This window comes from Dermacentor andersoni, chromosome 8 (assembly GCF_023375885.2).
Source record: "Dermacentor andersoni chromosome 8, qqDerAnde1_hic_scaffold, whole genome shotgun sequence".
Lineage (NCBI taxonomy): Eukaryota > Metazoa > Arthropoda > Arachnida > Ixodida > Ixodidae > Dermacentor > Dermacentor andersoni.
The window spans coordinates 29,633,217-29,647,114 of record NC_092821.1 but is presented as its reverse complement, the minus strand read 5'-3'; the positions used below and the strand labels follow the sequence as shown (position 1 = coordinate 29,647,114).

Below are 13,898 nucleotides of genomic sequence, written 5' to 3'. Positions count from 1 at the left end.
GGTGCACACAAGGTAACATTTAACATCAACTCGCCATAATCGTACCGGACTAACCGTAACAGAAATTAAACATTCACTCTCAACAGCACTGCTAATTATCTTCAATCAAAGCACACAGCACAGAAAGCTTTCCTTACATCGATTCCCACAGTGCATGGGATATGCCTAATTTTTCTGATAGCCCTAAGGCATTATTTGATACTCTAAGCTGAGTCATCATTATATGTGCTATCGTTATAAGTGGACTGCACTGCATGTAGCATGTGACCATAGAAGCAAGCAACAGGTCAATAAACTCTGATTTTGAGGCACCGAGGTAGCACACGAGTCGAGATCTATGCAAAAAAAATTATGGAATTTTACATGCCAAAACCACTTTCTGATTATCAGGCAAGTCAGAGTGGAGAACTCTTGAAATTTCTACCACCTGGGCTTCTCTAACGTGCACCTAAATCTAAGTACACGGGTGTTTTCGCATTTCAATTCCATTGAACTATGGCCGCCATGGACAGGATTCGATCCTGCGATCTCGTGCTCAGCAGCCCAACACCATAGCCACTAAGAAACCATGGCGGGTTTGAGACCTATGCAGTCAGCAAGCGAGAACAATCAGGGTAACCAAGGGCTCAAGTTATTGTTAGTAACAACCAAGAGACAATGAAGCCACAAATGCACTTACTCAGATGTACCCAAAGTGAAGGTGTGGAATGATGTCTACAAAGCAAATGAATATGAACAAGTATAAAATTCAAAAATATGCAAGACTGAATAAGGACGCTAAGGTGAATTAGTTGGCCAGAGAATTTGGAATGGCTGCATTCAGGATTGCTAGCACTGCAAGAATTCAAGATTTCAAACACTGCAGCCTATGCACTAAACAGTATGACCATGATGGTTCAGGAAGGTAATGGTAAGGGACAAAAACTTCACTTTTGTGAAAGCAATTTGATAAACTATTGCGACAAAATTAGCTTAACAAACAGTGAGAAGATGCCTTAATATTGCTGGACATGGTGGGTATGGTTGGAAGAGAGGGATTACACACATATGACGTGGGAACATGTTAGCCTATGCTGTGTTGACATGTCTAACCCATTTTGCCATAATCACTGCTTACAAAAGCAGGTCACAGGGGACATCAGGAATTTAACTGCGATAAAAAAGAGTTTATTGAAAGAGTCATAAAAGATTTGCAGATCCCACACAATCCCACGCACTGTGGGAATTGATGTAAGCAAAGCTTTGTATGCCGAGAGCACCAAGGGCGAACCCAATGGTGCTCGCAAAAAGAAAGATCAACACTGACCGCAGAGCTCTCGTCAACACAGAGTATGTTGCAACACAAGCAGACGACACTTTCTGTGTTCCGGAAGTGCTTAAGTGAAATGAGAAACTGTCCTTGTGCATTCTCTTTCTCTTAGTATATTATAAAAACAAATTAATTAACGTTCCAACTAATACAAACAATATTTGTTCATCATGAAGTTGGAAAAATTATTGATAATGCCCCCTGCGTACCCAATCGGATAGCTTGCCTTACTTGAGTCATATGGTCACGTCACATCACATGGGTCAGGGATGGCTGAAAATTCAGCCAAGTGGCGTGCTGCCATCGGCAGTGATGTCAATTACTAAAACCTTATAATAAATTACACACTTTACACAGAGCACTTAGATGCATCAATTAATGACCAGAAGGACCTACCCTAACAACTCAGTAAGTTTGTAGAAAATCGCCAAGATCGTTTCAGGTCTCTTTGAAAAAACTATATTATGAACACAGAATGAGAAATGGGCAACTGCAATAATGGAGGTGAGACAAAATCCATTTTTGACCTCTGATGTTACCACCATGTTAACAAGTAAGAGTGCAAGCTCTAAGCTCTTGTTGGCAAGATTGCTGATGCCTTGTTCAGCAACGTAACAGCTGATTGTTCTTCACATCCCTGTGCAGTTAAATCTGGCGTTCCGCAAGACTCAGTTTTAGGTCCTTTGCTCTTTGTAATATATATAAATGACCTTCCGCATAACATCAAGCCATCCATAAAACTGTTTGCAGATGACTGTGTCATGTACCATAGAATAACTAACGAAAACGACAACTACCTTCTTCAGACTGACCTTAATCGCGTCTCTGACTGGTGTAATACCTGGCACAACGTAAATAAATGTAAAAGTATGATAATCTCACATTTTCTAACACTTCTGAACCTTTTACCTACACCCTGAATGGAACTAAACTAGAGCAGGTTAGTACTCACAAAAATCAAATGATTTGTCATGGCAGTCTCACATTAACTACATTACTAACTACATTACATTTCAGGACACAGGATTAGACGTTGGTGCAATGAGAACTGAAGTTGGTCGCATGGACGACAGCCTAAAGCTTCTAAACGAAGTAGTCGAGTCAACCCAATCTCAACAGCTTGAGTTATCTGCGGCAAACCGCGTTCTGAAAGCAGAAAACGACGCCCTTCATAGGAAAGTCGCTGACCTTGAGCAATACTCAAGATTAAATAACCTAGAAATAAAGGGGGTGCCCTGTACCCAGGGGGAGGATTGTACCGCAATCCTGACTGCCATCGCCGACAAAATCAACTGCACAGTCTCAGCCACAGATGTCGACACAGTTCATCGCGTACCAGCAAAGTCTGGTCAAAAGAATATAATCGTGCGGTTTTGCTCCCGATCAAAAAAAAAAATTAATTCATAAAGAAGGCGCGAAAGGCCCGACTGAATACCCGAAGTATAGGGTTTTCAGGAGAGCACTCGCAGGCGATATTCATCAATGAGCATCTATCGCCAGACAATAAGCGTTTGTTCTCCAGGACGCTTGCCTTAAAGAAGGAAAAGGGTTGGCAGTTCATCTGGACGGAAAACTGTCAAAGTGCGGAAATCTCCTGATATACTGGTATTTCGCATCGCCTCTGATTCTGATCTATCTATCATTACCTAACTTTGCATAAGCCTTCCAACTTTCAGTTTTTAAATTCTGTCCAATGGCTACGTACTTTTTACCTGCAGAACTTGAGGCTTATTTTTCATCGCACTGCCGTTCACTAATCCATTTCAATGTGCGAAGTCTGCAAAAAAACATGGATGGCATCGCAAATTTTTTATCATCTACCCATCATAATTTCTCTGTTATTTGCATTAGTGAAACCTGGCTCTCCGCATCCCACAATAACTTGTATTGCTTTCCCTCGTACTCAGCCGAATACTGCCACCGTGATAACAGTAATCATGGTGGTGCTGCTATTTTTGTGTCCACAGAGTTGCGTTTTCACAGGCGATCTGACTTGACACTCAACGTGGCGAACTGTGAATCTGTCTGGGTCGAATTTGATGATACATTCTTTTCACAAGATAAGAAAAACTAATAGTTGGCTGCACCTATCGTTCACCCTCATCACCTGGAAGCGCGTTTTGCTTAGCCCTAGGTAATTTGCTACATAATTTAACATTCGAACAGAAAAATGTCATTATCATGGGCGATATTAATATTAACCTTTTAGATACATCCAACACATTACTTAATGATTACGTTAGCTGCCTCAATGGGTTCGGATATGAAAACCTAATAGCTCTTCCAACTCATTGTCCCACAGATAAACAGGGCACGCTTATTGACCACATAGTATCCAATCTTCTTACTAGCCCTGACTGTGGTGTTGTCGAAGCTTCAATAACCGATCATTACCCAACATTCGTGCGCTTAGCTTCTACTGCTGGCACTACCGATGCAAGCTTCACCAGAAAGAAGTTTAATTCATCAATTTTTATTTAATTAATTGCCGCTGCAGACTGGTCCCCAGTAATGGCATGTGATAACCCTGAAACTGCCTATAATACATTCTCACAAATAATTTCTAATGCTATTTCAGATTCCACGGTAGTAATGAATTGTAAAAAAACGTTTTCAGCTCCTCGTAAATCATGGTTATCCACTAGTTTGCTAAATTGCTTAAGGAAGAAAGATAACCTTTACAGAAAAACAAAGAAACAGCCATTTAACACAGCATTTCACGAAAGATGTAATAAATATTCTAACTTACTAGGAAAACTACTCAAACAGGCTAAAACGACGTATTATGAAAATGAAATTAAGTCTGCAGGTAATGATGTCAGAAAGCAATGGAAAGTATCAAACTCTTTTTTAGGTCGGTCAAATCATAATTCTGAAATAACTGTGATACAATCGGGGGATCTTCTCCTTGATAATCCCTTGGACATTGCAAACTGCTTCATTAATTCCTTCTGTGCTGATAATGAAGAGTGCGAAGATTCATTCACTGAGACTTACCCCCGTGTGCCCCATAGCTTTTTTCTTCATCCCGCAACACCTGAAGACATAGTCACAGTCATTTCCAGTCTAAAAAATACAGGACCTGGTCTCGATAACTTCAGCCCATCTCTCATAAAAACGATAGCGTACCTAATATCTGAAATATTCCGTCACATAGTGAACCTTATCTTTAAAACAGGAATCTATCCAAGTTCTTTGAAGAAAGCCAAAATAATCCCTGCATTCAAGAAGGGAGATAAGCGTCTAACAGCTAATTACCGCCCTATAGCTATACTTTCATTCTTCAGTAAAATTATCGAAAAACTAATCGTAACACGCTTATCAAGCTATTTATCAATATTTTGCATCCTATCACCAAATCAATTTGGGTTTCGGGAAGGTTACTCAACTGATTTGGCATTAATATTTCTAACAGACAAGATTCGGCAGGCAATTGACACTGGAAATTTCGCTGGCGCATTATTTATTGACCTTTCTAAAGCATTCGATTCACTTGTTCATAACATCCTTCTTGCTAAATTAGACTCTATTGGTATAACTGGCCCCGCACTGCAATTACTACGTAACTATTTGAAAGATAGAGAATACACTGTATCAGTCTCCAGCACTTACTCGCACCCTAAAACAACTAACATTGGTGTACCCCAAGGATCTATATTAGGGCCTCTCTTGTTTTTAATATACATTAATGACCTCCCAAAGTACCTAAAGTCCTCTGACTGTATCCTTTACGCTGACGACACTACCATCTTCTCCTCAGACAAAAGTCTTGATTCATTGATGTGTAAGCTTAATCACGACGCGGCAAATATTGTAACCTGGTGCCAACTAAACAGACTACACATTAATACTGCCAAATCTAACTTCGTGATCTTCTCAGCTAAACAAAAACATATCTCAGTGTATCCATCGCTAACCTTTGCTTCCAGTGCACTTTATCCTACTGATAGTGTACTGTTTCTTGGCGTCATATTAGATAAACACCTAAAATTTGACGAGCATGTTTTATCCTTAACAAAGAAGGCAGCATATGGAATTATAATATTAATTAAAGTTCGCAATTTCTTTAGTATGAAGACACTCATCTCCCTCTACTGCGCTTTTATTCACACGCATATTAATTATTGCATATCATCATGGGGAAACACGTATCCCACACATTTATCTCCACTACAGCATACCCAAAATCAAGCAATTCGCATGATTACATGTAGCAGCTACACATCGGAAGCATCTCCATTGCTCAGATCTAACGGCATTTTATCGTTACAGAAACTAAATAAATACTCACTTGGAATACTTGTTTATAAATCTGTTAACGGAAAGCTCCCATTCCCTATAATTACTACCAGCCAGTATCCATATTCCACGTCTACCCGTTTCGCTTCTACCAACAGCTATTTACTACCAAAACCTAGAACTAATTATGGTAAATTTACTACTAATTTTTCAGCCACGCTGCTTTGGAACTCATTACCGTGTCATATTAAGATATCCTCTCATTTTTACACATTCAAATCAAACCTTCATAAATTTTTGCACTCAATATAACAATTTGATTGTTATCATTTTATTAATAAGTGCTTTGTGTTGTTAAATATTTTACAGCGTAAGCTAGTGACTAACTTAATATGGTGTCTTTTGTGTTTTCATATAGCTGCTTTGTATTTATATACCCTACTTATTTGTAATGGGAGGTCCCCTGTACAGTCTGTTGACTATGGGACCTCCCTCTGTATGTATGTATAATCCCCATTTGTAACCTTATTATTATGCAAATAAAGAATTCTTGAACTTGAACTCTTGAACTAACAATGCTTGTCGTACTCTTGGTTACCTTCGCCGAAACTTTCGCCAAGCGCTAACATACCTTAAACTACAGCTATATCAAACATTAATCCATCCAGAGCTCGAGTACACTTCAGCTGTATGAGATCGAGCTCAATCAAAGCTAATTGACACCTTAGAATCGGTCCAGAACTGTTCAGCTCGATTTATACTCAATAATTTTGCTTGCACTGTCAGAGTCACCTTGATGAAATCCACTCTTTACCTTCCAGACCTGGTAATGAGAAGAATGATTTCCCACCTCTTGCTTTTTCATAATTTTTTTTTTCATAATCAAGTACTTCAACAGGAATTCATCATCTCAAAACCTGCTTACTTTTCATCATGTGTTGACACCCCAAATAAAGTAGCTGTCCCTTTGTGCCGCACAAATCTCTTTTTACATTCTTTTTTTCCGAAGGCAAGTAGAGAGTGGAATCACCTTCCCCCCTCCTTCGCTGCCACTGAGGACCAAGCGTTGTTAAGGTCTGCAGTTACTGAACACTTACTGGTGTAGCTACAAACTAATGTTTTTTCGTGCAAATTCCTTTTATTGTTTTGTTTTGTATTTGCATTGTACCCACCCCATCTGTAGCGCTCTCTGGGTTTGAGGGTATACTAATAAATAAATAAATTATAGTGTGAACTTGTGTGAAGAAAAATGTGCAGAGACCACAGACGATGATTGTCAATGTAAGCAAAATAGCCCAAAAGAACGAGCGAGTGAACAAACAAAAGAGAGCAAACGAATGTTTTCCTTGCTTAGTCTGACTGCCAACCATCACAGATCTCCCACTAACAATGAGAACAGTTGAAAGAGCGAACGAAAGATATTCATTTCAGAAGATATCGCAGCCACACGTCCATGCCAGAATGAAATGCTGAGTACACCGCACTTCTAGAGATAAAGCCCAGAGCAAGTGGCAACGTTGCAAATAATATACCACCATGAGAACAACATACTAACAGTTGCCAATTACAACTCGGACACGCACAGAGACATTTAAGCATACCAGAGGCCTGCGGAGCTATTTCTGATCATGTTGAAACAATTTAAGCAGTTGTTTCGGCTGACTGGCATTCCCTGTGTGTGAAACCTAACCTAAACACTTTCACCACCGCTCACAGGCATCACTCGTGACACGCAAACTGCATTGTACAGATAGACAGTCTTATCAATAAGTCAGACATTGTGGATGCAACAGGCCTTATTCGAAATCTGCTGTTAGCTGGTGGCTGTTGTGTGCATACCCACCATGTTCAAGGCTAAGTGCAGTCCCCAAGTGAGTGTACAGAACGAATGAAGTGGTGCTGCATGGTGCTGCATCGGGAGCTTCATGGCACCTCCGACAGATGGCAGCAATTTCACATAAGGCCTACTGGCAAGTGGTGGTCACAAACACAAAACACAAGCAAAACAAAACCTTACACAAAAGACATTGCAAAGCAGCAGTAGTCCCACATGGAAATTGCTCATAGCTGAGGACGATTGCTGGTAGATCGCAATGCAATTACTCCTCTATGATTTATTGTCTTGAGACAGCTGCAAACAAACTTTTGTGATTGTTCTTCTACTGTGTCGTTTCCAGAGTCTCCTCGATTAGTGTTGCCTCTGTCAAAAACTCAAATAACCTTTTTGGCGGGCTGGCGATTAGTTCAGTTGAAAGTTCATTTTACGCCCTGCATCAGGAAGCTATTTTCTTCTCCTCCAAAATTTCCAGGCCGGCATGCCAGTAAAGAAAGGTAATCTTTTCTGTGAAGATGGCAATGGTCTCATAGGGCAGTTGCACTCAGGTTTCCAGTAGAGCTTGGGCTCATTCTTTGTGCACGTCTGTGAATGTTCGTAGGAAGCCACTGTGGAACAATTCCCACGTTTTAAAGGTGGTTTCTCGATTTTTGAAACAGGTTGTGGCAGCATCTTCCAATGCAAAAAAAATATTATGCAGCTTCTCATCGCTGCTCCAAGTGTTAAATGTAACAACCCTTTCATATGTCTCCAGCTAGCTTTCCGGGTCCTGAAATTTTGATCCACAGAACTTCCGTGGCTCCCTGCGCTGCTGCAGGACAATCGGTGTGACCACACTGGGGCTGTCATTCTAGCTGGTGTTGCAGCCGTGCACTTCCTGGTCTTTTCAGGTGGAAGTCCATGCTCCAGGGGAAGGTTTTGAAGCCTGAGGCCTGCTGGTGCTGCGTTGGTGCTGTCTTCAAGTTTTGGGCTTTGATCACTGCTTTGCAGAGGCATTCGGTACATGAGCACAAAAGCACTTCGAGTAGTGACTGCAGAAAACAGTAGCAAAACTGTCAATGACAAAAGCAGCTTTTTATTGGGCGAATTTGTGCCCACATAAACAGGTTACGCTCAAAAGAGGACAGCGGCGAACACAGTCAGTAATTGTCGAAATCTGATCTGCGGGTTTAGCACATTGGCTTTTATACATCACTCGTCGAAGGTTCCAGTGCAATCACTGGTGCCCGCGTGGTTCCCAAAAACTGCTGCACATTTCATGTCACACATGCAATCTGATTTTACAAGGTTCAGTGAGGAGATACAAAAGTGATAGAATCAACGATAAATTTGTGCGTCTTGCCGAGCGATAATGTTTAACATTTGTTACCGGTGAAAAAGCGGTCACTGGAGAAAGATAAACAAGCACACGCGTCAATATATTATTAAAAGGCGGGAGACATTTATATAGAATACTCGGTGTTGAAGCACTGGGTGGGGCGAGGCCACCAGACCATAAGCAATGTCCTCCTCTTCCCCTGCTCCTTTTGGCATGATAGCATTAAGGGCCCTGTGTCAGCGAGGACAGTGTTGTCCGTTATCGAAAATTAATCCCGAACAATGTAGGCCCTCTACATGGCGCATAAGCGTTACTGAATTGAATTTCTCAAAGTAAAATGCGTCATAAAAATTGCAAAATAAGACTTGCACACAACCTGTAGAAATGATAGTGACGGATTGTAATTTGAATATACAAGAAAACATAATTCTGTTATGCGGAAACTCGGACCCCTTTTCCAGCTGCCATTTGAGATGTCAGAAGGAGTGGCATGCCCCACTCGGTTCCTTTGAACACCATCCAGATGGCACTTGGATCCATGCATCCGTGGCGCCCGCCGTGAGGGGGAAAAAAAGAAAAAGATCCAGAAAGCTCGCCTTCGTGCATAGCACTCGCCGCCAGTGTTTCCAGGAAAGCATTACGGTTACATAAGCTGCAGTTGACGGGAAGTGTGAAAAGCAGTAGGGGATTTCTATCGTGTTCCACTCAAATGCGAAGCTTAAGCGTCCTCCGAGTTTTTCTTCTTTGTGTGCACAGAAGGGCCATTACAGCAGCACAAATAAAGCAACGAACATGCGTGTAATGAGCTGATTCATGCACTTATGCATGCTTGCCTCTGAAAGTACCCGTAAGCGACAGCAGCAGGGAAGCAAGTTTGTTTACCTGTTCGGTCACCCCATACATATAGCACGACACAACTACCCTGCTCACACATAAGAGCTGCAAGAAGCCGTAAGTTAAGGAAATTTACTGTCACTCTCCGAGAGCAATAAATTGAAAATGCTTACACTTCAGCTAGAGTAGTCAGCAGAATGAAGCAGTGAGCAAGGGAAAGAAATCTAGCGGTATGCATGACCACTGCTCGGCACTATTGGAGAACCATCCTGTGACACCAAGTTGAGACACACAGCTTATAGGCATCTGATAAAGGTGAAGAAAAAAAATTCAGTGCGATTCCACTCTGTGAAGTTTAATGACCAGCAAAGCTGCGTATGTGGACCCCTTCATGGTGAAGTGTCCATTGCCGTGCATCAAACACCGTATCCACATAAATGGAAGGCGAGGCACCACTAGTCGCTCCTCCAGAATATTGAGTCTCGGAAGATGATGAGGCACCAGGGGGTATACATACCCACGTATTGTTGCAAAACGCGGCACCACACCTTTTACTAACGAATCCCGGCACGTAGAACAGACGCGCACCTCACCGCACTCCGAGGGCACAGACCGCTTCACCGTAGCCAACGAGATCGTCCGTTGTTTGACGCCCGGCAGCGCAGTAATGGTTGCGAGGTCACTCGAAAACCACGAGCAGTCACACACAACACAGGCCGCACAAAAGTGATTCCCCAAAAACTCGCTCCGAAACCTGTCCGTTGCTCCGGTGAAACGTTCTATGCTTGCGGGATCGGGGCCACATGGACGGTTCGTATTCCTTTCCGCCTCGCGGTCCTGGCGGGCAGCACGCTTAGGCAGCGGAGTCACTGGTTTACGGGACCACCACCACGGGAGAGCGGAAGGTGATACGCAAGCGCTTGGAACGCCGGCAAAGAGAGGGCGGTGCGAACGTAGACATGGCCGACGCGGGTCAAAGCGTAATATGAGTTCTCGTCAGCTTAATATCCGATACGGGTTGTAATTGGACGCATTAAACTTATTTTTCCAGGTTGACGGAGTCCTTAAAGCCTGCTTCACCTCCGCCGCGGGTCGGCCCGGTATGGCACTATCTTCGGTATCGGCCCACGCATGGGGAGAAATTCGCGATCTACACGACTCGATACAGGCACGCAATTTTTTCCAGAACCTATACACATACAGCTTCGCCATCAAAATGACCAACGAGCCAACATTCACAGCACTGGTTTCTACTGTTTCAACTAGGGGCAGCGCATAGGAACTGCGGAAGAGCTCATCGCAGGTACGAATAGATGATCCTGCGATCGCTGCAAGACTGCGACAACCGTTTCGCGCTAGCCGAAATTTCGAGACCACGTTATACGCGGTTGGTCCTGCAATGAAGTGTAGGCAAAAGAACAGGTAATCGTGCACAACTCCGAGAAGTACTCTCACGTTTGTTCCAGATGCGTTGCGGTAGCACGAGAAGTTGGCCAACTGGAACTAGTAATGGAATAGGCTCCGGGAAGCGCGACGATGGCGTGAGATTTCTTTCAAAAGTTCTGCACTTGATAAAAACACTGCGACCAAAGTCACTCTCCCGCTGCCACCGCAACAGACCAGATACGCCGCCGCGTGATGGTGATTACCACGAAACATCGTGCCATGAGACGTTCATCGGCGCGAGAGAGAAAATCTGGAGGCTTTGGCTCCTTGACTCTGCCTAGGTACTACAGAGGAGCGATTTGGCTGCACTTTCTGCACTAGTTCGGCCGGCGTTGCGCGTACCCGGTGGTTCGAACGGGTGCGTTGCGTTCACCCAAATAGCCAACTAATACTGATTTGGCTTGGCTCCCGTTGGATTTTTAAAAGGCAGCGGTAGTGCGCTTTGGACATTTCTTGGATTTCTTGTGAGCGACTGTGAAACAGGGTGTAACCTTTCTCTATGGTGAAACCTTTACGAGGTGTTTCTGCGTTGTATTTTCGATTTAAGTGGTCTTCACTGCCGTGGTTAGTTTGTTTGGCTGGTTAGTACATGTGCAAACGCTCTTTTGTGATGTTCTGGAGTTGTGGAAGGTCGTCGCCCCTATTGCAAGTACTTGCGTTGTCGCGACATCATTCGAACACTATACAATCGGAGCAGAAACAAGTGCTATAACCTACCCCGGTGGTCGTGTAGGCGTCAGCTCTCGAAGTATTGGGCAATGCACGGTGGGAGCCCGTTTTATCTGCGGATGCGTGCTTGCACCAACTCTGACAAAACTCTGATCATTCGGGACCTATGAAAGCAGTGCTGTGTTGTTTTTGTTCCCTGCTTAGTTCGCCTGTTTACATACTCGCCTGAATGTGTGCTATTGTGATTTGTAAGTTTTCCCCCGTCGGTCTGTACCAGATACCTCGCATTCAGCTGCTTGTCACCTGTGGTCGTTTTATAACTTTGCTGCAAAATTTTGTCCTGAAGTCGAATAAACTTGGGAAGGAAATCGTGAAGCTTTACTCCCGGAAAGCGCTTGTACGTCCATAGAATTTACAGTTCAAATGCAACACATATCCTCATTTAAATTTTAGAAGAATTTATGATTTCAGTAAATTGAAATTGCAGTTAAACAGAATTCAATAACTTGAAGATTTCTATATGCACACCAAATAAGTTCTGCAATGTAAAACGGTTTGTTACATTAAAGTTCAATATATGGAGGTCTAATTGTACAAAATTGATTGATATAGGGGTTGATTGGATACAGGGTGTGCATATTCACACGCCTGCTCCCTTAGTCAGTCGTTACGTGCCGGTCTACTTGGGCAATAAACCAAGCAACAATGTTAATGTTTTCGAACTGTTCATATATCGGGAGCACACCAAGAAGGTGATCTAAAACCTCCAGGCATATGGTGACTTTCTGTTCCAAAAGAAAAAAAAAGTAATAGTAATAATGTGTACATGCAGTGGCATAGCAGAGTAAACAAACAAAAAAGCTGTCTTTTTAAGGCAATGCTACATTTTTTTTCCTAATTACAGCAGCCGTGCAAGGTGTTCTAGATCAGTTACAATATTTGAAAATTCATTGTGATGGGCCAGTCTGTTTCCCTTAGTGTTATAATGGCCTCATATTCTTGTGAAGTTAATCATATTACTCCTGTATCCTTACCACATTGAACTCCTGAAATGTTTTATCCTGGCCACTCCTCCTCATCCACCATGCTTCTTCTGCTTAATAGTTCTCAAGGCAATTATATTGCCCTCCTCTCCCTATTATTAAGGCGAAGAAACAGATCCACATGGTCATCACAAACTAATTTTCACTTGCACATGCCCTGACGTTCAAAACATTGCAGTTGAGCTAGAAGTTAGAGGGAAGCTAGAATTAGCACTAGTGAAATGTGAAGGTTGTTAGCAAAGGTGCCCACAGTGTGTGAGGCCACAGTTTATGCGAAGATAAAAGTTTTGAGAAAAATTATATAAATTTTGCAGTTGATATTGTTGTTTTAATAATGCTGCTCTTGCTTTAGTTATCTTTTTTTTTTTGTCACCATATGTGTTAAATGTCACAGCATTTGATATTATAGCATTGACATATATCAGTGGGGGGGGGGGGGGGGGGGGTCCTCATCTGGATAGTTCATTTCTAATGCATACACTTTGCATGGCTTGTTCGCGTTGCCAACACCTACTGTATTACCTTGCAATTAAAACCTTCACAATTGTTTTTCACACAAAAATAAAACAAGCAGTCTAAAAATGTTCCTTTGTATCATGCAATATAGCGCTCCTCTCACCTAAAGCTGTATGTTCTCGAGACACAAGTAAACAGCTACATGTTAGCTGCAAAACCTCTTAAATTTGCAACAATATCGAATATATTGAGACAAAAAAAATACCTTGGTGAACATATTGCTGCAGATGCTGACCAGCACATGAGTAGTGCTTCTTTTATTACAAACATTTAATCACCTTGCAGAGAGTGTCTACCACTTAAATCACAATCATTTTATTGAGATATTTTTGTGTCATTTGCATGTGGCAGAAGCAGGAAATAGTAAGCAGACTCTGCCTTAAAGCAAACATATGCATGAGAGAGCGCTTAAAGCATTACTTGTTCAAACCGAGGGTTTGGTGTCTAGACTTCACGACGAAGAGAGTAAAATGTGAGGTCACTTGCCCTGTATTCTGAAACCATCTATGACTGGAAGCTTCATTCCACTGAGCTGAGCGCAGTGCTACCCCTCGACTTAAGCCGACGCTGTGTTTCACAGTAATTGACATGAAGTTTAATTAAAGCTAAGCAACCACCTCTGTCAAGGAGCGGGGCTGCTGTGCATTTGAATCCAGGTGGAGTGGTGAGTGGAGAATACGGGAGTTAGTC

The 13,898-nt window shown here is 42.4% G+C and overlaps 1 protein-coding gene and 1 pseudogene across 3 annotated transcripts in view; one reads left to right on the top strand and one right to left on the bottom strand.

Annotated features, from left to right (window-relative positions):
- Positions 1-13,124, bottom strand: part of LOC126526197 (uncharacterized) — a 48,416-nt gene extending 35,292 nt beyond the window's left edge. For 2 of the 3 annotated variants that reach the window (XR_008611361.1, XM_050174137.2), the window contains exon 1: positions 10,990-13,124. The gene's annotated coding sequence lies outside the window, so the exon portion shown is untranslated. Of the gene's footprint in view, positions 1-9,707 lie in introns of all 3 variants that reach the window. The other variant, XM_055068044.1, reaches the window with a different exon arrangement.
- Positions 10,494-10,668, top strand: LOC126526217 (U2 spliceosomal RNA; annotated as a pseudogene).
- Positions 13,125-13,898: the final 774 nt, after the last annotated feature.